The sequence below is a fragment of the Onychostoma macrolepis genome, chromosome 10, assembly GCF_012432095.1.
Source record: "Onychostoma macrolepis isolate SWU-2019 chromosome 10, ASM1243209v1, whole genome shotgun sequence".
Taxonomy (NCBI): domain Eukaryota; kingdom Metazoa; phylum Chordata; class Actinopteri; order Cypriniformes; family Cyprinidae; genus Onychostoma; species Onychostoma macrolepis.
The window spans coordinates 26122278-26138948 of NC_081164.1; the positions used below are offsets into that span (position 1 = coordinate 26122278).

Below are 16671 nucleotides of genomic sequence, written 5' to 3' on the forward strand. Positions count from 1 at the left end.
AATATTTTTGTGGAAACTGTGATACATTTTATTTTTCAGGATTCACAGAAGAATAGAAAGTTCAAAAGAACAGCATTTATTTCAAACAGAAATAATTTGTAACATACATAATGTCTTTACTTTCTAAAATCAGAATATTATTATGATTTCTGAAGGATCATGTGACACTGAAGACTGGAGTAATGATGCTGAAAATTCAGCTTTGGTCACAGAAAATAAATTACAGTTTACAATATGTTCACATAGAAAATATTACACATTTTTACTGTAATTTTTGATCAAATAAATGCAGAGATTAAAAAACATGAAAGCATTTAATCATTGCAAAGTTTTGAAAGGTAATGTACAGTATATGAATGACTAACACAAACACATACAAAGATATTATTATATTTTCTAATATCCTGTTTCACCACAAAATGTCTCATTATGGAAGTGAAATGTGTCATGTTGACTTTAAAATCAAATGTTTAATGATTATTAGCACACAGATCTGCTGTTCAGGTTCTCTGGAGAAACAGCATGTTTTTCCTCCATCATTTGCAGTTGTTCATGTTAGCGGATCGATCTCTCATCCCGAGCCGTGTTTTCTCTTCTGCTAATGTATCTCCATAACCTCCTGCCTCTCTGCAGTCGATAAACGCTGGAAACGCAATCCATCTCTGAAATCTCACTCCATTCACTTACTGTAAAGCTGAAGATTCGTGCCCACAGACAAGTGAAAACAAGACGGATGTTGAGCGAGAGTGTGATGAATCTATATCTGAAGCGTTTCAGATGAGCGCAGCCCTCACGTTACTCACTGTTTTGGCAACCGATGACAAACAGCAGAGAGCTATGAGACACAGACAGCAACCGGCCACAAATAAACCACTGCATCACAAACACACCGCTGTGTTATAATGTCAAGTTGTTTTAAGATTAACACGAAGCATCTGATCTTTTATCATGTGTCCATCATGTTCTAAATTAAAAATAATATTAATAATAAAAAAGCAAACAAACAATTATTATTATTAAGCTTAATATAAAACTATTTTATATATTTAATATATAAACTGTTTTTGGTAGTGCTGTCAAACGATTAATCACGATTAATCACATCCAAATTAAAAGTTTGTTTACATAATGTATGTGTGTGTGTCCTGTGTATATTTATTATGCATATATAAATACATACACATACAGTATATATTTTGAAAATATTAATTTAATTTATATTATATATATATAAATATATTTAATAAATGAACAAACTTCATTTTTCTTAAATATACACATGCATGTGTGTGTATTTATATATACATAAATATACACAGTATACACACATATGCAGTATTATGTAAACAAAACTTATTTTGGATGCGATTTATCGAGATTAATTGTTTGACAGCACTAGTTCTTGTACTAGTACTAGTATGCATCTAGTACTGTGCACAATTATTTAATATATAAACTCTTGAACATATTTAATATATTTTATATTATTATCATCATCTATACATCATTGTGTAACAGAAACTATTTAATGTAATTAAATTCAAATTAATTAAAAAACAACTATAATGTATACCATAAAATGACTCAACCCATTGATTTCACTGTTCGCCGTTCATGAAGGGATGGTTCACCCAAAAATGAATCATTTTCTCCCCCGTTGTTTCAAATGTCGTTTCAAACCTATATGACTTTTTCTTTGCACAATCCCTACAAGGACATTACAAAAAATTTGATATAATTTTCATAATCATTGTGATATAATGAAAGTCTGTGGGAGTGAATGATGACGGAATGTTCATTTTTGGGTGAACTATCCCTTTAACCCTCACTCACACTCACACACACACACATACACACACACACATGCACATACACACACGCACACACCGTGACCCCTGTGACCCGTGTCTCTGAATACAGGCTGGTTAAATTAGCAGCACCTGATCCGTAACCGCTTCCGTCACAGAAAGCTCTCATTCACCGCAGGTTCCTCATCACATGCTCATCATTAGGGTCAGCGGCACGCCAGAACCACACACTCTCACACACACACACACACACACACTGATACACAAAATCAGGTTTCTGTTACACACACACTCTCTCTCTCTCACACACACTCTCTCTCAATTCAATTCAATTCAATTCAGTTCAATTCAATATGTGCTTTATTGGCATGACAATTGTTACAATGTATTGCCAAAGTATAGTGTTTGCATTGAATCTAGAACAGATATATATGCAACGAAAACATGCATGTATATACATTTAAAAAGTAGAACAAATCAACATTTTAGAATTCTATGAACAATTTTAAAATTCAATGTTGTGTGTGTGCGTGTGTGTGTGTGTGGGCGCATCACTGATTTGTTGACTCCTCCCCCTTTTTGTGACAGGCATCAATGTATCTTGCTGTTAGTAAGATACAATCTTCTTTTTCACCTAATAAACATTGAAGTTTTGTTTTCTTGTTTAACATTTTGAAGTTGGGGCAAAGTATTTCAAATTTGGAATAATATGTCTTTCGAATGTGTTTCACACACACACACACACACACACACACACTCTCTCTCTCTCTCTCTCACACACACACACACACACTCTCTCTCTCTCTCTCTCTCCCTCTCTCTCTCTCTCTCTCTCTCACACACACACACACACTCTCTCTCTCTCTCTCTCTCTCTCTCTCTCACACACACACACACACACGCAGTCTCGTCCCAATCAGGAGATGCAGTAAGATCCTGGTGTAATTTTCCATGCACTGCAGCCTACAGTGAAACACCTTAAACACTCACAAAACAGCACTTGAGTCTTTTGCTTTATAATATGAAGCTGTTTTTAAACTGATGTCAGACTGAATGATATATAAACTACTCAATACATTTAATATATAAACTATTCTTACATATTTTACTATAAAATGTAAAATATTTAATGTATAACCTAAAGATATATTTTATTTGAAACCATTACTTAAAAGATAAACTATTCTTACATATGTGACCCTGGAGCACAAAACCAGTCTTAAGTCGCTGAGGTATATTTGTAGCAATAGCCAAAAATACACTGTATGAGTCAAAATTACAGATTTTTCTTTTATGCCAAAAATCATTAGGATATTAAGTAAAGATCATGTTCCATGAAGATATTTTGTAAATTTACTACCGTAAATGTATCAAAACTTCATTTTTGATTAGTAATATGCATTGCTAAGAATTCATTTGAACAACTTTAAAGGTGATTTTCTCAATATTTAGATTTTTTTGCACCCTCAGATTCCAGATTTTCAAATAGTTGTATCTCAGACAAATATTGTCCAACAAACCATACATCAATGGAAAGATTATTTATTCAGCTTTCAGATGATGTATAAATCTCAATTTCGAAAAATTGACACTTAAGACTGGTTTTGTGGTCCAGGGTCACATATTTTATAATAAATATTAGTTTATTATTAACAATTATTTAATATATAAACTGATGTCACTCTCATCCAATAATAATAAAAAGATTTTACACAAAATTATATTAGAAATTCAAAATAACTACTGTTTGTGAGCTGATAACTGGATGCTGCATAATGACGTCTTGTGACTAATGAAGAATATCCTTCTAGAGACATTTGGCAGAATCTGAAAATATTCATGCATAATGCATACTGCTTCACAAATGATTTTCTTTATAGAGTAGTCAGAAAACAGTATGTAGTAGTACGCGAGCAATGTGGAAAGCAACCACTTTTCATACTTAATTACAATAAATATCACATACTTTAAAACTTTAACTCAAGTAACTTTCTAAACGGTGACTTTAACTTCTACCAGAGTCATTTTCTGGTTAGATATCTGTACTTTTACTTAAATGTGGCTTTGAGGTGCTTCATTCACATCTGCAGCTGACAGATGAAGTGAAGCTCGTATCTGATGAACCGCTTAAAGCAAATGAAGGAGATCCCAGAATCCTCAGACGTCTCTGCTTGTTTAAGGTCAGCTTTGATGGCAGATGCGCTGCACCTTTGACGTGTTTAACCGCATGTAATTATGCGATCCAGATGGATTAGAACAACACGAGAGAAAGTCTGATTCCTGACAGTCACTAACCACTAATGATATCAGCTCAGCTCCACCATAAACCCTCACAACACCAGACACTTTCAGTCCTGCTGCTCATTTAGGAGCTATGACTCAATTAAAGCAACAGTGCATATATAGAATGCATCGCTATGCAGCTCTCATCCTTTATTCCAGTGATTATTCTATGAATAACTCCAGCATGAACACAATGATCAGAAATAGTTGTTGTTGGTGGTGGTGTTGGAAGAACAGCTTCGGCTGACAGCGCCAGAGACTCACGGCTTCAACTACATCAAACTCTCATGCGATCCAGACGATGTGTGGCTGTGGGAATGCAGTGAGTAGTACGTGGTCAACCCTACATTTCGTGCATTAGTTGTGTGTTTTGCGGAGGATTTGAGGCTGGTCTTTGCTGGAACTAATGGGGAAAACATGAGAGCGAATCAGACCCGCAGAGACCCCGTCAGCCATAAAACTCCATCAGTAAACTGCACCTCAGCTGATATTACACTAATAAGCTCAATACCACACTCACACTCAAGTGCATTAGCAATTAACTTTCAGACTCGGTGCATAATGCCCTTAAAGTGACAATCCACCAAAACATCATTGGCTCCCCTTCATGTAGTTGTAAACACGTTACTTTCTTTCTTACAAAAAACAGAAAGAAACTCTGTCAAGGATACTCTTTTGTCTCTTCTATACAACAGATGTTGCTGACCACTAAAAAGGACAAAAAAAAAACATCATAAAAGTGTCAGTACTCCATACGTCTTGTGCATTATATTTCAAGGCTTCTGAAGTCATATAATGGTTTATGGGAGGAACAGACTGAAACTGAATTTGTTATTCACTGAAAATGACTCTCATATTACATTTGCATTTTTAAACCGCAATGTATGTTTACTATACATGTATATGTATATATAATAATAAATATAAATATTAATACATATGTAATATTGTAATATAAGTACTTATAAATGTCAATCTATATATACACTACTACATTTGCATATTTAAATTTACTACTTTAAAGTTTATCATGTAACTTCACACTTAATTTAATAAATAATAAATACAAAAATAAATAAATAAATATATTTGCATATTTAGATTTCCACTTAAAAAAAAATAATAATAATTTTTTTAAAATAACTAAATAAAATAAATAAAAAGGCCATGTGTAGATAAAAAAAAAAAAGATAAAAACTGCTAAACATCTCTTTTTGTGTTCCACTGAAGAAATGAAGTCATAATGAGTGAAGCTAATTTTTGCATGGCTTTTTTCCCTGCAACTGGGATATAAAATGATCAGGTTCAAATGTAAGAACATCGTAAGTCTTTAAGCTCTTCCTAGGTAAACACTATAAAGTAAATGCTCACTCCTTTTTCTAGGGTAAAACTATGAGACGTGAGCTGGACTGGATCAGCGGGATCTCGGCCGCGTCCCCTAGAGGCCACCAAAACACATTTCTCAATGTATACTGCACAATTAATATGTTTAGGGTTCGACAGCAGCGTCAGGCTGAAGGAAACAATAGAACGTGTGTTTAAGGCCTTAAAAGTTTCCACGCACACATCCAATTTCTCTGTCAGAACAGTAAAGCAGCTCTGGAGCGCAAAGAGCATGAATGCGAGAGATCCAGCGCCGGCAGACGACCTTCCCTGAACGAAAACAGAAAAACAGCCATTGTTCTGTCTCACACACACACACATATATATAATGCTGAGCACATGCAAAGTTTCATGTGCATGTGTGTGTGTGTGTGTGTGTGTGTGTGTGTGTGTGTGTGTGTGTGTGTGTGTGTGTGAGGCCCGCCAGGCCATGTAAGCTGAGATCACAGAAGAACTGCGCAGCTGTTGGGAGTTTGGCTGCATCTGCTGCAACTGTGATTTCATGGAACAAAGCAAGAATGCCATCAAACTGTCAGCCCTCCACACACGTCTGTCTCCACCTATTTTCACATCGGCGCTGACACTCGCCTCCCTTCAGCCCTCACATCACTGCGAACCAGAGCAGACAGCGTGTGTCACTAAACAAACCAACAGATCACGCCGTTTAGTACAAACCTCTCTCAGTCTATTTACAGCTGCACTACACTGTTAAAAAATATATATATATTAAAAAAAGGAAAATTTACAGTAAAAAACTGGCAGCTGTGATTACCAGAATTTTACCGTAAAAAACTCCTGTAGCAACATTTTAGGTTTCAACTTAAATTTACAGTTAAATACCGTAATTTTATTAACTGATATAATGTTAATATACCAACCTATTGAAGAACTGAAATCTGTTTAGTACATTTGTATTACACTGATAACCACCAAAAGCAGGTGGTGATGAGAAAGTCAAATGATGAACCAAAGCCAATCACAAGCAGCTTTTAAATACTAACATATACAGAAGGTGCACAGTGTCATTCACACAAACACTAAACACCATCATGGTAACACACGTGAAACTGAAATAATGCAATAAACATTAATTTAACAACATTGGGTGTAACATACAACCCAACTGTACAAAACTGATAAGAAAAAACTAACAAGAAACAGTTATTTCAACAAAAAATCATTAAATTTGAAATATAACGCAGGGAATTGTGGAAATGTCAATTTGCGGTTATTCACTGTAAATTATACATTCTTTTTCACTTCCAAAAGCGGTATACTACCTGTAATTACATGTAATGTCCAATGCAGTTTTTCACCGTATATAGTAGGTGAGCTTACTGTTAACCATTTAACAGGTTTTTACTGTAGCATTTTTACAGTCTTTTACCGTTTTACCCAAACACTAGGGGGCCCCCGAGATAATTCACTTTTGCATTTTAAATAGGGTTGCCAAATGGGTGGGACTTTTTCCCGTCAGTGACGTGTAAAGAGGGAGAAATCTGGAATCGCTCGTTCTGATACACTGTTGATGATTTATTGGGATTATAAAAAAATGAGTGGGTGGATTTTTTTTTATTATTACAAGCTGGTTGTTTTCACACATTGCAGCCATACAACTATGTTCAAACACCTTATAAAAGATTTTTGCATAATAGGTCCCCTTTAAGACCAAGTGGGACTCGTGTTTTGAGTTCTGCAAATCAGTTTGGGCGAATACAAAGACATGATTATAGATCGTAAGCATAACATCCAGCTAGAAAACATACTATCTACCTGAGGGAAGACGTCTTTCACTATTGTAACCTAAGTTAATGTTGTTAATTAGAAACAAAATCATAAATTTTTTAAATTAACATCTAGCACAGTACCGTTTCTAGGCATAGGCAAGCTAGGTCAATTGCTGCCTCTGATTGTTGCATGCAAAGTTTGCGTTTGGATTTGGAGCGCTCAACAATGCCATTAGATCAATGGGTTCTGTCAGTGTTTTGGCAAGGTAAGGCTTTTTTTTTTTTTTTTTTGCCGTGCAAGTTCAAAGGCCAATTTAAAATACTGGTACATAAAAAGTGCACAAAATCAGTATTTTGTTTAGGCAGTCGAGAAATCATGTTTCATGTGAAACTGGTCTAAAAGGTGTGACGTGTGCGTTTTTGCGCCAATGCATTGTTAAAGGTTCAGTGTGTCTTGTAATATTCCCATATAAAGCTTTTACAGCCAATTAAAAATATTGGTGTAGTAAAATTCGCTAATTCCCAAGATCAATACATACTTTATTAAACCGCTTTGTCAAATTTAATGCATCCTGACGGAAGTGTCGAAATGCTGAATCAATTAATTCGCTTCCAAAAAAAAATAAAATAAAAATTAATTTGCTTCCAACAGCGCTTAAAGTGAGCAGCGTCACGTTATTTAAAGGGGAAGTTCACACGTCAATGAGTAATAAAAGAACAATATCTGCATTCTGATTACTTTTATGTTTCTGATCAGGCTTTTATAGGCCTGTGTAGTTTGGGGTAACAAAGGGTTTTATAGGTTTGACTGAAATAATAATGCAATAACTGACAAAACAACAACAAAACAATTGAACAAAAAAAACAGATAAAGTCAAAAAGTAGCCGTTGATAATATCTAAACATGTATCCAAATCCAAATGTAATAAAATTAATTTATGTGATGACAATTTCTTAGCAACTAGGGATTGTTACATAGAGCTATACAGGCATCCAGTGGCTATAATGGTAACACATTAATTATGCTGTGATTTCGTTTTTAATTTTTAGTTTTTAGTTAAAGAACTTATTGTCAGTTGGTCAAACATCCTGAAAAAAAAACATTATTTTACTTTTTTTAATAAGAATAATAAGATTTTATTTGTTTATTTCTTTTTTTTTGCCATATCACCGAGCCCAGGTGCTGAAAGCTGCTTTTGGCGGCCCACCTGAGAGTCGTGACCTCACAGCGTTTTACCTGTAACAGGATCCTCTGGATGAATAGCAGAGAGATGCATTCAAACAAAAGGAAATCCTCAGCTAAACCTGTGCGATGACACCAACATACATCACATCACAGCGCTTAAAAGAGCACGTCAAACACGGACCTGCACACGACACTGATGTCAAACCATCTACGAACAGCTGCTGCTTCAAACAACCCGGATACCTACAAACACACTCACCTCAAGGACCCGTATGGGGAAATCACTTAATCTCTGAAGAAACATATATGCTTGTCAATATAATGACATATATACACATTTGTGTAGAAATAGAGACATAAAAATATATATGCCAAAAAACTTTTTTAATATTACTAAATTATATTACATTTTATATTTTAGCAATTATCAATAAAACAACTCATTTTAACAATTATAACAAATTATAATAAATTATAACAATTAAAACAATTCAAAAAGTCTGACATTATTTTCATGACAAACTAAAATTTTCCAACTTAATTCTCAATACTGTATAAAAAAGTGTGTGTGTGTGTGTGTGTGTGTACAGGTCTATATATCCTGGTGGGGACTTAAACCTGAATACACACAGACTCATGGGGACTCGTGTCACAGTGGGGACCTAAATTGAGGTCACCATGGGTACAAAGGCTTATAAATCATACAGAATGTGTGTTTTTTTGAGAAAGTAAAAATGCAGAAAGTTTCCTGTAAGGGGTAGGTTTAGGTGTAGGGCAGGGATACTCAAATCTGGCTCGCAAGATCCACTTTCCTGCAGAGTTCAGCTCGAACCCTAATCAAACACACCTGAGCGTGCTAATCAATGTCTTCAGGATCATTAGAAAATCACAGGTAGGTGAGTTTGATCAGGGTTGGAGCTGAACTCTGCAGGAAAGTGGATCTCGCGAGCCAGATGTGAGTATCACTGGTGTAGGGCAATAGCACATACAGTTTGTACAGTATAAAAACCATTACGCCTATGGGATGTCCCCACAATTCACAAAAACAAACGTGTGTGTGTGAGAGAGAGAGTGTTAAGAGCGTGTGCTGAACCCAAACACACGAGCATCACATAAACACATTATTGAGTGTTATTCTGCGGCTCACGTTACCGTGCAGATTCACGGCCCGCTGCGGGAGACGCCGCATTCCAGCGCCGCTTCTGCGCCTAAAACACACACACACACACAACCCCAAGATCTGCCTTCCCGATCCGCAACCCGACACGACACGCTTGAGCGGCGGAGGCGATTAGCACACTATCGTGTGTCGTGTTCGGTGGTGTAAGTGATTGTAATAGTTTTGGTTCTGTGATATAACAGGCTTTTGTGCGCTCAGGTGCGCTGCGGCTCAGGTGTGAGCGGAAACCCGATCCGATCCGTGAGGATTACCACCAAATCCCCTTCATTCATGCGCTATCAGCTCCGACAACACAACACCACAGGTGTTACGACCGACAGGTACAGTAGCTATACGGTAGAGAGATTACATTTGATATTTTATTGATTTATAAATAAATATTATATTAATATATTAAATATTATATAAATGTTATATTTAATTTTTTATTATTTTATTTATAAATATTTACATTTATATTAAAGAAAAAATAAATAACTTGCATTGTGCATTGTGATATATTAACATTTACACATTGAATTTTTTTTTTTTCACCCCAATTCTCAATACTTTAATGCAAAAGAAATCTTGTTGTGAAAAAAAGTATTTTATTACATTATTGATATATTACATATAATTTGAATATACATCATGGTAGTGTATATTGTTATGCCATATAAATGTGGTTTAATTACAAAAAAATACTGTAAATGGTGTTACGACTGACGGGTAGCTATAGTAAAAATCACTGTATAAATATTACATTTTTAAATATTAAAGAAAATAAAACCTATTTAAAAGGAGAATTAATTTTCTGTACATCACAACTTTGCAAATTTATTAAAAATGAAACACTGAAAAAATGACATTTCACAAGTCTTCATATCCTTAACTTAAATTTGCAAAGTTGTGATAAATCTGGTTTTTGCTTTGTCATTATGGTGAGTGGGGTGTAGATTTATGTGTAAAAAAAAAAGTAATTTAAAGCAGTTTAACATCATAACGCAACATAAAATGTGAAAAAAAAAAAATGAAGGGGTATGAAGACTTTCTATAGGCACTGTATTTATAATATATTATTTATAGAGTGACAGGTAGCTACAGTGCCTTCAATCCATCATACAGCATCGACAGAAACAAACAAACCCCTCGAGGTTATTTTAGATGAGGTACTCGAGGTATCTGGAGCTGACCTTCTCAAGCTCTGCTAACATCAACACTTCTCCAGACTGCCGCCAACTCACGCTATCAAAACAAACGCTTCGCTCCTGTTTATTTGACATCGGAGAGCACAGTGTTGACTTCTCAGGCTCCGGTTGCATCCTGCTAATGTGAGCGCTCTCCGATCTCATTCAGAGAGGTTTGAACCCTCGTAAACACACAGAGATTCAGAGATGAAGACCCAAGAAATGCTGAGATCACGTCTTCATTTGGACAGCTTTTGAAGCATACACATACCGTACAGCGTGTCTTCTCAAAGAAATCATGAAAACATGGACCACAAGACACAGTATTGCTGTAAAATACAGTGAAACAATACCATAGAGTTTGATAGGACATATATCCCTAAATAAATAAATGATCATGACAACACTTGGTTATATAATTATTTGGACACACAGCCTATATATATATACACACACATATATTAGTTTTTCTATTTAGATATTTAGCTTATTTTTTATATTTACTGTATTTACACACACACACACACAAATATTAAATATTTCATTCAAAAGATGTAATTAAATCTATACAAATAAAACTTGTTTTATTATAAATAATAAAATATAAAATATAAATAAACCAGTTTTTTTGCTTAAATAAATAAACAAACTCACAACTATGCATGATTAGTTGGATTTTAATATATAGAACTGCAAACATTATATTTCAGACCCATTCAGATCTGTTTTGGGATCTGAACCCGACTGAAATATTTGAACTGTGATTATTTGAGCAAGACTTCATGACACGGTGCTCATAAAGCGCTCGACACTCACACAACAATCGTGATGGAACAGTTTCCTAAATTGAAAATTACAATCTGGATGGATTTCAAAGCAGAGGGGTAATTTTCCACCGCGCCGTCACACCTCACAGATCAGAGCGGGACAGAAATATTATTCTTATGCCAAAGAGAATCCATCAGGATCAAAGAACAAGGAACCTGCTCCTGAATGAGACGGACAGAGACAGAAAAACCAAAGCCAAGGAACCCTGAACAACAGCGCCCGTCCCGACTCCTGGACCTGTCCCATCATGCACTAGTGATTCCTCCTCATCTGCTAAAATCAGCTTCACTTCAAACTTAAACCTGACCACTGTTCAACCAGCTCTCTCTCAACCAGTAACTAAAAATAGTCACCATCTGAGCATAAAGTAGCGTGTGTGACTAACATTTCACTGAATCGGTTCATTCAGAGAGTTTGTTTAAGTGAATCACTTCAGTTCAGTTCACTGAGATTAATATCAATGAATTACTACAAAAAAACGCATTCACCTGTTCATATTAAGTATGAAATGTATGTACCTTTTTAAAGTGAAATACATATTCAGCAATACTAAAATAATTAAATTTTTAAAAATACAGATTAGGATTAAGGGTAAAAATAAAATCGATTTTTATTTTTTTTAATTTCTGTATTTTTTTTATAAAATACAGTATTATCTGTATTTACTGTAATTTGTGTTTGTTGTTGTCAAAGCATCATAGTTTTTCTTAGAACCTAATAGTATAGTTAATAGTATTAATAATACAAATAAATATTGAAGAATAATATAATAATTAAAGAATTCGGGAAGATGATGATGTCATGTGTTTCCACGGTAAGGAGCAGAGCCTCATGGGACACGGACACACACACACACACACACACACACACACACACACACACACTGGTTGGAGCTTATTGTGTGTGAACAGCATCCGTCAAATCAAACACTCAAGTCAGACTTTATTCCACCTCCACTGCACCATATTAAAGTTTCTCCTCAACAATAAAGAGAGAAACAAACGGCGAGGCATCGTGAGCAACCGCTGCATGCCAAGAGTCGAAACGCAAAACCAACATTCACCAATTACCAGGGTTAATTGTGTTTACAAAGCAGCAGCTGCTCTGGATTACGATCACACCGCTCCTATAAAAACAGAGATGAGCGCTGAACACACAAACCACCAGCACGGCCCCTCATTCAAGAGAATGAATATTTCATGTACGTTAACATGCAGCAATCCATCAACATCTCGACTTATTCTCCTGAGCGTCTCGAAGGAAGTTGCTACAAACGCAGGTAATTCATCACAGATGGATCCTTCTGTAAATCTGAATGTTTTATTATTATTATTATCAAAAATGAAGAAATATTTAGTAGCACTTTACTTAAAGCCTTTATGTATAATGCATTATAATCATTCATAATGTGCATTGCAATACATCATATCTTGTTGTAAATAATTATAACCGAATTTAAAATGCATAGTGTAACACTGAATTGATAAGTGTTGTAATGTATTAACTGGTTACAATTATTCATGAGATTGTACAATGCATTCTAATGCATTAAAACTGCTTCAAGTAAATATTTTTTATTGTAATATGTCACTGTAAAACAAAACAACAACAAAAATACTGCAAAAAATGCTTTTCTTACTTACCAAAATATTTAAGAATTCTTAAATCAAGAAGGATTTTCTGGACAAGTAAAAATGATTGTCTTGTTTTCAGAAAAAACAAGTCAAAATTAAGTGAGTTTTTGCTTAGAACAAGCAAAATAATCTTATTTCAAACAGAAAACTAAATTATTTTGCTTACCCCATTGGCAGATTAGTTTGCTTGTTTCGAGCAAAAAAAAAAACAAACATAATTTTTACTTATTTTTCTGAAAACAAGAAAATAATTTTTACTTATTCAGAAAATCCTTCTTGATTTAAGAATTCTTAGATATTTTGGCTGGAAACAAGATAAGAAATCGAAGTAAGAAAAGCATTTTTTGCAGTGTATTTAACTCCTATTTCAGTCGGAAGCAATGTCTTGAAGTAAAAAATGTCTTGATGGATGTGTTTCAGCTCCAGATGTTAACTGATGGACTGGAGTGCTGTGGATTATTGTGATGTTTTTATCGACTCTCATTCTGACGGCACCCATTCACTGCAGAGCATCCATCGCTGAGACACTGATGCAGAGACACATTTCTCCAAACCTGATGAAGAAACAAACTCATCCGGATCTCAGATGACCTGAAAATGTTGATTTTTGAGTGAACTATTCCTTTTAAGAGTGATTAATTGACTAGTCATTCAAGTAACCCGCTGTTTGATTTAGATAATGCATCATTTTAGTGACTCTCTCTCACAGTCTGAGCCAAAAGCGTGATTGATTTCTCTCTCTCTGGGTATCTGATGTCCGTCACAGATCGTAGTCATCTGAAGACTCTTCTTGTCACACGTTTTGTTTTACTGACCGTCCCACTGGCCTTTGCCCATCTGACACTTGACCCGTGGGGGATTTGGAGAGTCTTTGAAGCGCGTTATTGAAGAGCTTCGGTGTCGTTCAGGTCGGGAAGGGTTACGCGGTGGATTTGACACTCGAGCCGTCGAGGAACGCTTTCTCAAAGACCCAAATGCCCCTGAAAGCAGCGGAAGCCTGGGCAGAAAAGCCTCGTTGGGCCTAATGAACATTGTGTCATGGTAAATAAATGAAAAACGGTCTGGGGAGAGAGTTACAGGAAAAACAAAGCGAAGCTGGAAAGTCTGTGAGAGCGGCTACTGAAGGTGCCAGAGCAGAAACTCATAAAGAGAGCGAGTGTTTCCCTCCCGCATGTGTCTGAAATTAACAGTGGAAAATGCATTTTTAACATTATTGAACTGAGGCTGACAAATTGAGGGTGGTGAAGTGGACCAGCTGTGTTTTTTAAGTATCCATGACTGTGCTGTTAGTACTAGCCTATATAACTAACACCAGCAGCTGTATGTTTTGATACAGCTCGGTATTGAAGCAGACTATTCTTAATGTGCTGTTAAAAATTTCCACAAGAATAATCTACTATGAACAATTTGCCTCAACTTTAAAAAATGCTAAATAAACATTTGAACTAAAATGCCTATGTCACACACCCAGGGCTAATTTATTAAAGAGCAAATATTTTATATATATAATCCACCAAATATGTGACCCTGGAGCACAAAAGTCGCTGGGGTATATTTGTAGCAATAGCCAAAAATACACTGTATGGGTCAAAATTACCGTAAATATATCAAAACTTCATTTTTGATTAGTAATATGCATTGCTAAGAACTTCATTTGAACAACTTTAAAGGAGATTTTCTCAATATTTAGATTTTTTTGCACCCTCAGATTCCAGATTTTCAAATAGTTGCATCTCAGCCAAATATTGTCCAACAAACCATACATCAATGGAAAAATTATTTATTCAGTTTTCAGATGATGTAGAAATCTCAATTTCAAAAAATTGACACTTAAGACTGGTTTTGTTGTCCAGGGTCACATATAGCGAATATCCATCTTATTTATCAATGCGGAAATCAGCCGTTTTCTGTAAATGTGCGAGACTTCCGGTTCATTGGTGCTGTAGGGAAATTGCGAGAAGAATAATGAAGTGTGGTAAATGGTAAAACTGTTTGCACTGCAAACCACAGTGTTCATAATTATGATAATACATTAAAATAATATGGTAAGACACACTAGTTTGCATTATCAAGTTTTGTTTTGTACAGCTAAAATTACCTGGAAGTGGATGACACCGGAAGCCTGTGTGTGTGTGTGTGTGTATATTTTATTTTTTTGTCCAATGTTATGGCACAAATAATGTTCCGTTTATAATCAACTAGCTGTGACACGATCTCACAAAGATACGTTATAATCAATCAAATTCTCTTTGCTGCACAATAAATCTATTTTTACATCGCGTCTACACTGTGTTATAATGAGATGATTCCTGCTGAACGCAACACCTGAACAAAAACTGACAATTTGAGAGGTGAGTGGATTCTAACTGAAACGCCTGTGATTGGCTGTTGAGTTCAAGAAATCAACAGATATGCCTGTGATTGGCTACACTGCTCAACGCTGCAAAAAAAACGTTGAAACAGAAATGATCTCCCCATAACGCACTGGATAGTTTGCCAAATCTGCAATGATATGGCATTATTACAGCTTTAACTGAGGGTGCTATTGATATTGTTTGAGTGTGCTTAGCACCCCCATAGAACCGGGCCTGCTTTTGCTCCAAAAAAAACATGGAAGATCTGAGTACATTTTAATACAGCGGGCAGGGAATCTCCACCATCGAAGACGCCGTCAGGAGCCTCAAACCAGGATCCAAACCCGAGCCTACAATAACAGCGGTACCTGAGCGACAGCAGTGATTGATGAGCGGACGTCATGAAGAGCTGCAGGGTTCTGCCGCTGACACACAGAGGCTCGCTGGACTCGTCATTATTAGTCTCATTATGACTTCTGCAGGCTGTAGCGGGCGGTGGGTCGGACGGACGGACGCAGGCGTGGGCAGCGAGCGCTCAGGGATTTTCCATGCTGTAAGTTGTCCAGGTATGTGTAATTAAATCCCTTCGGTTGTTTTGAAAGCTCTTGGAGTTCCACTCGTTTTCACATTCGAGACTTTCAAACTACTTCTGTGAAGGTCTGCTGGACTGAAAGTGATTGCCTCAGTCTGTAAACGGGCAGCTGACATAAAACATGCTCATGAATACAGTTACATTACATTACCTGAGAAATTTCACAACACTCAATACTAATTTTAACTACACAGCAACAGCAAAACAGCAACTTATTAAAACGATATAGTATATACATAATACACACACACACACACACACGTACACAGTTTGTTATACTGTATATAATACACACAACTTTTAAAATTTGTATGATCCTAAAAGTAATTGTCACAATTTTTATGTAATAAAATTATGCACATACATACATGCATATACATACACACATTATATATATATATATATATATATATATATATATATATATACTGTATATAAATAAATAAATAATGCAATAATATGTAATATTAACTACACAATTGCTTTACTTGTATATATCATAATATACACAAATATTTGAATTTCTATGG

General features: G+C 35.5%; 1 protein-coding gene across 2 annotated transcripts in view; it reads right to left on the reverse strand.

Annotated features, from left to right (window-relative positions):
• The window catches only part of bmpr1bb (bone morphogenetic protein receptor, type IBb), a 101406-nt gene that overhangs the window by 61204 nt on the left and 23531 nt on the right, over positions 1-16671 (reverse strand). The window lies entirely within an intron of this gene.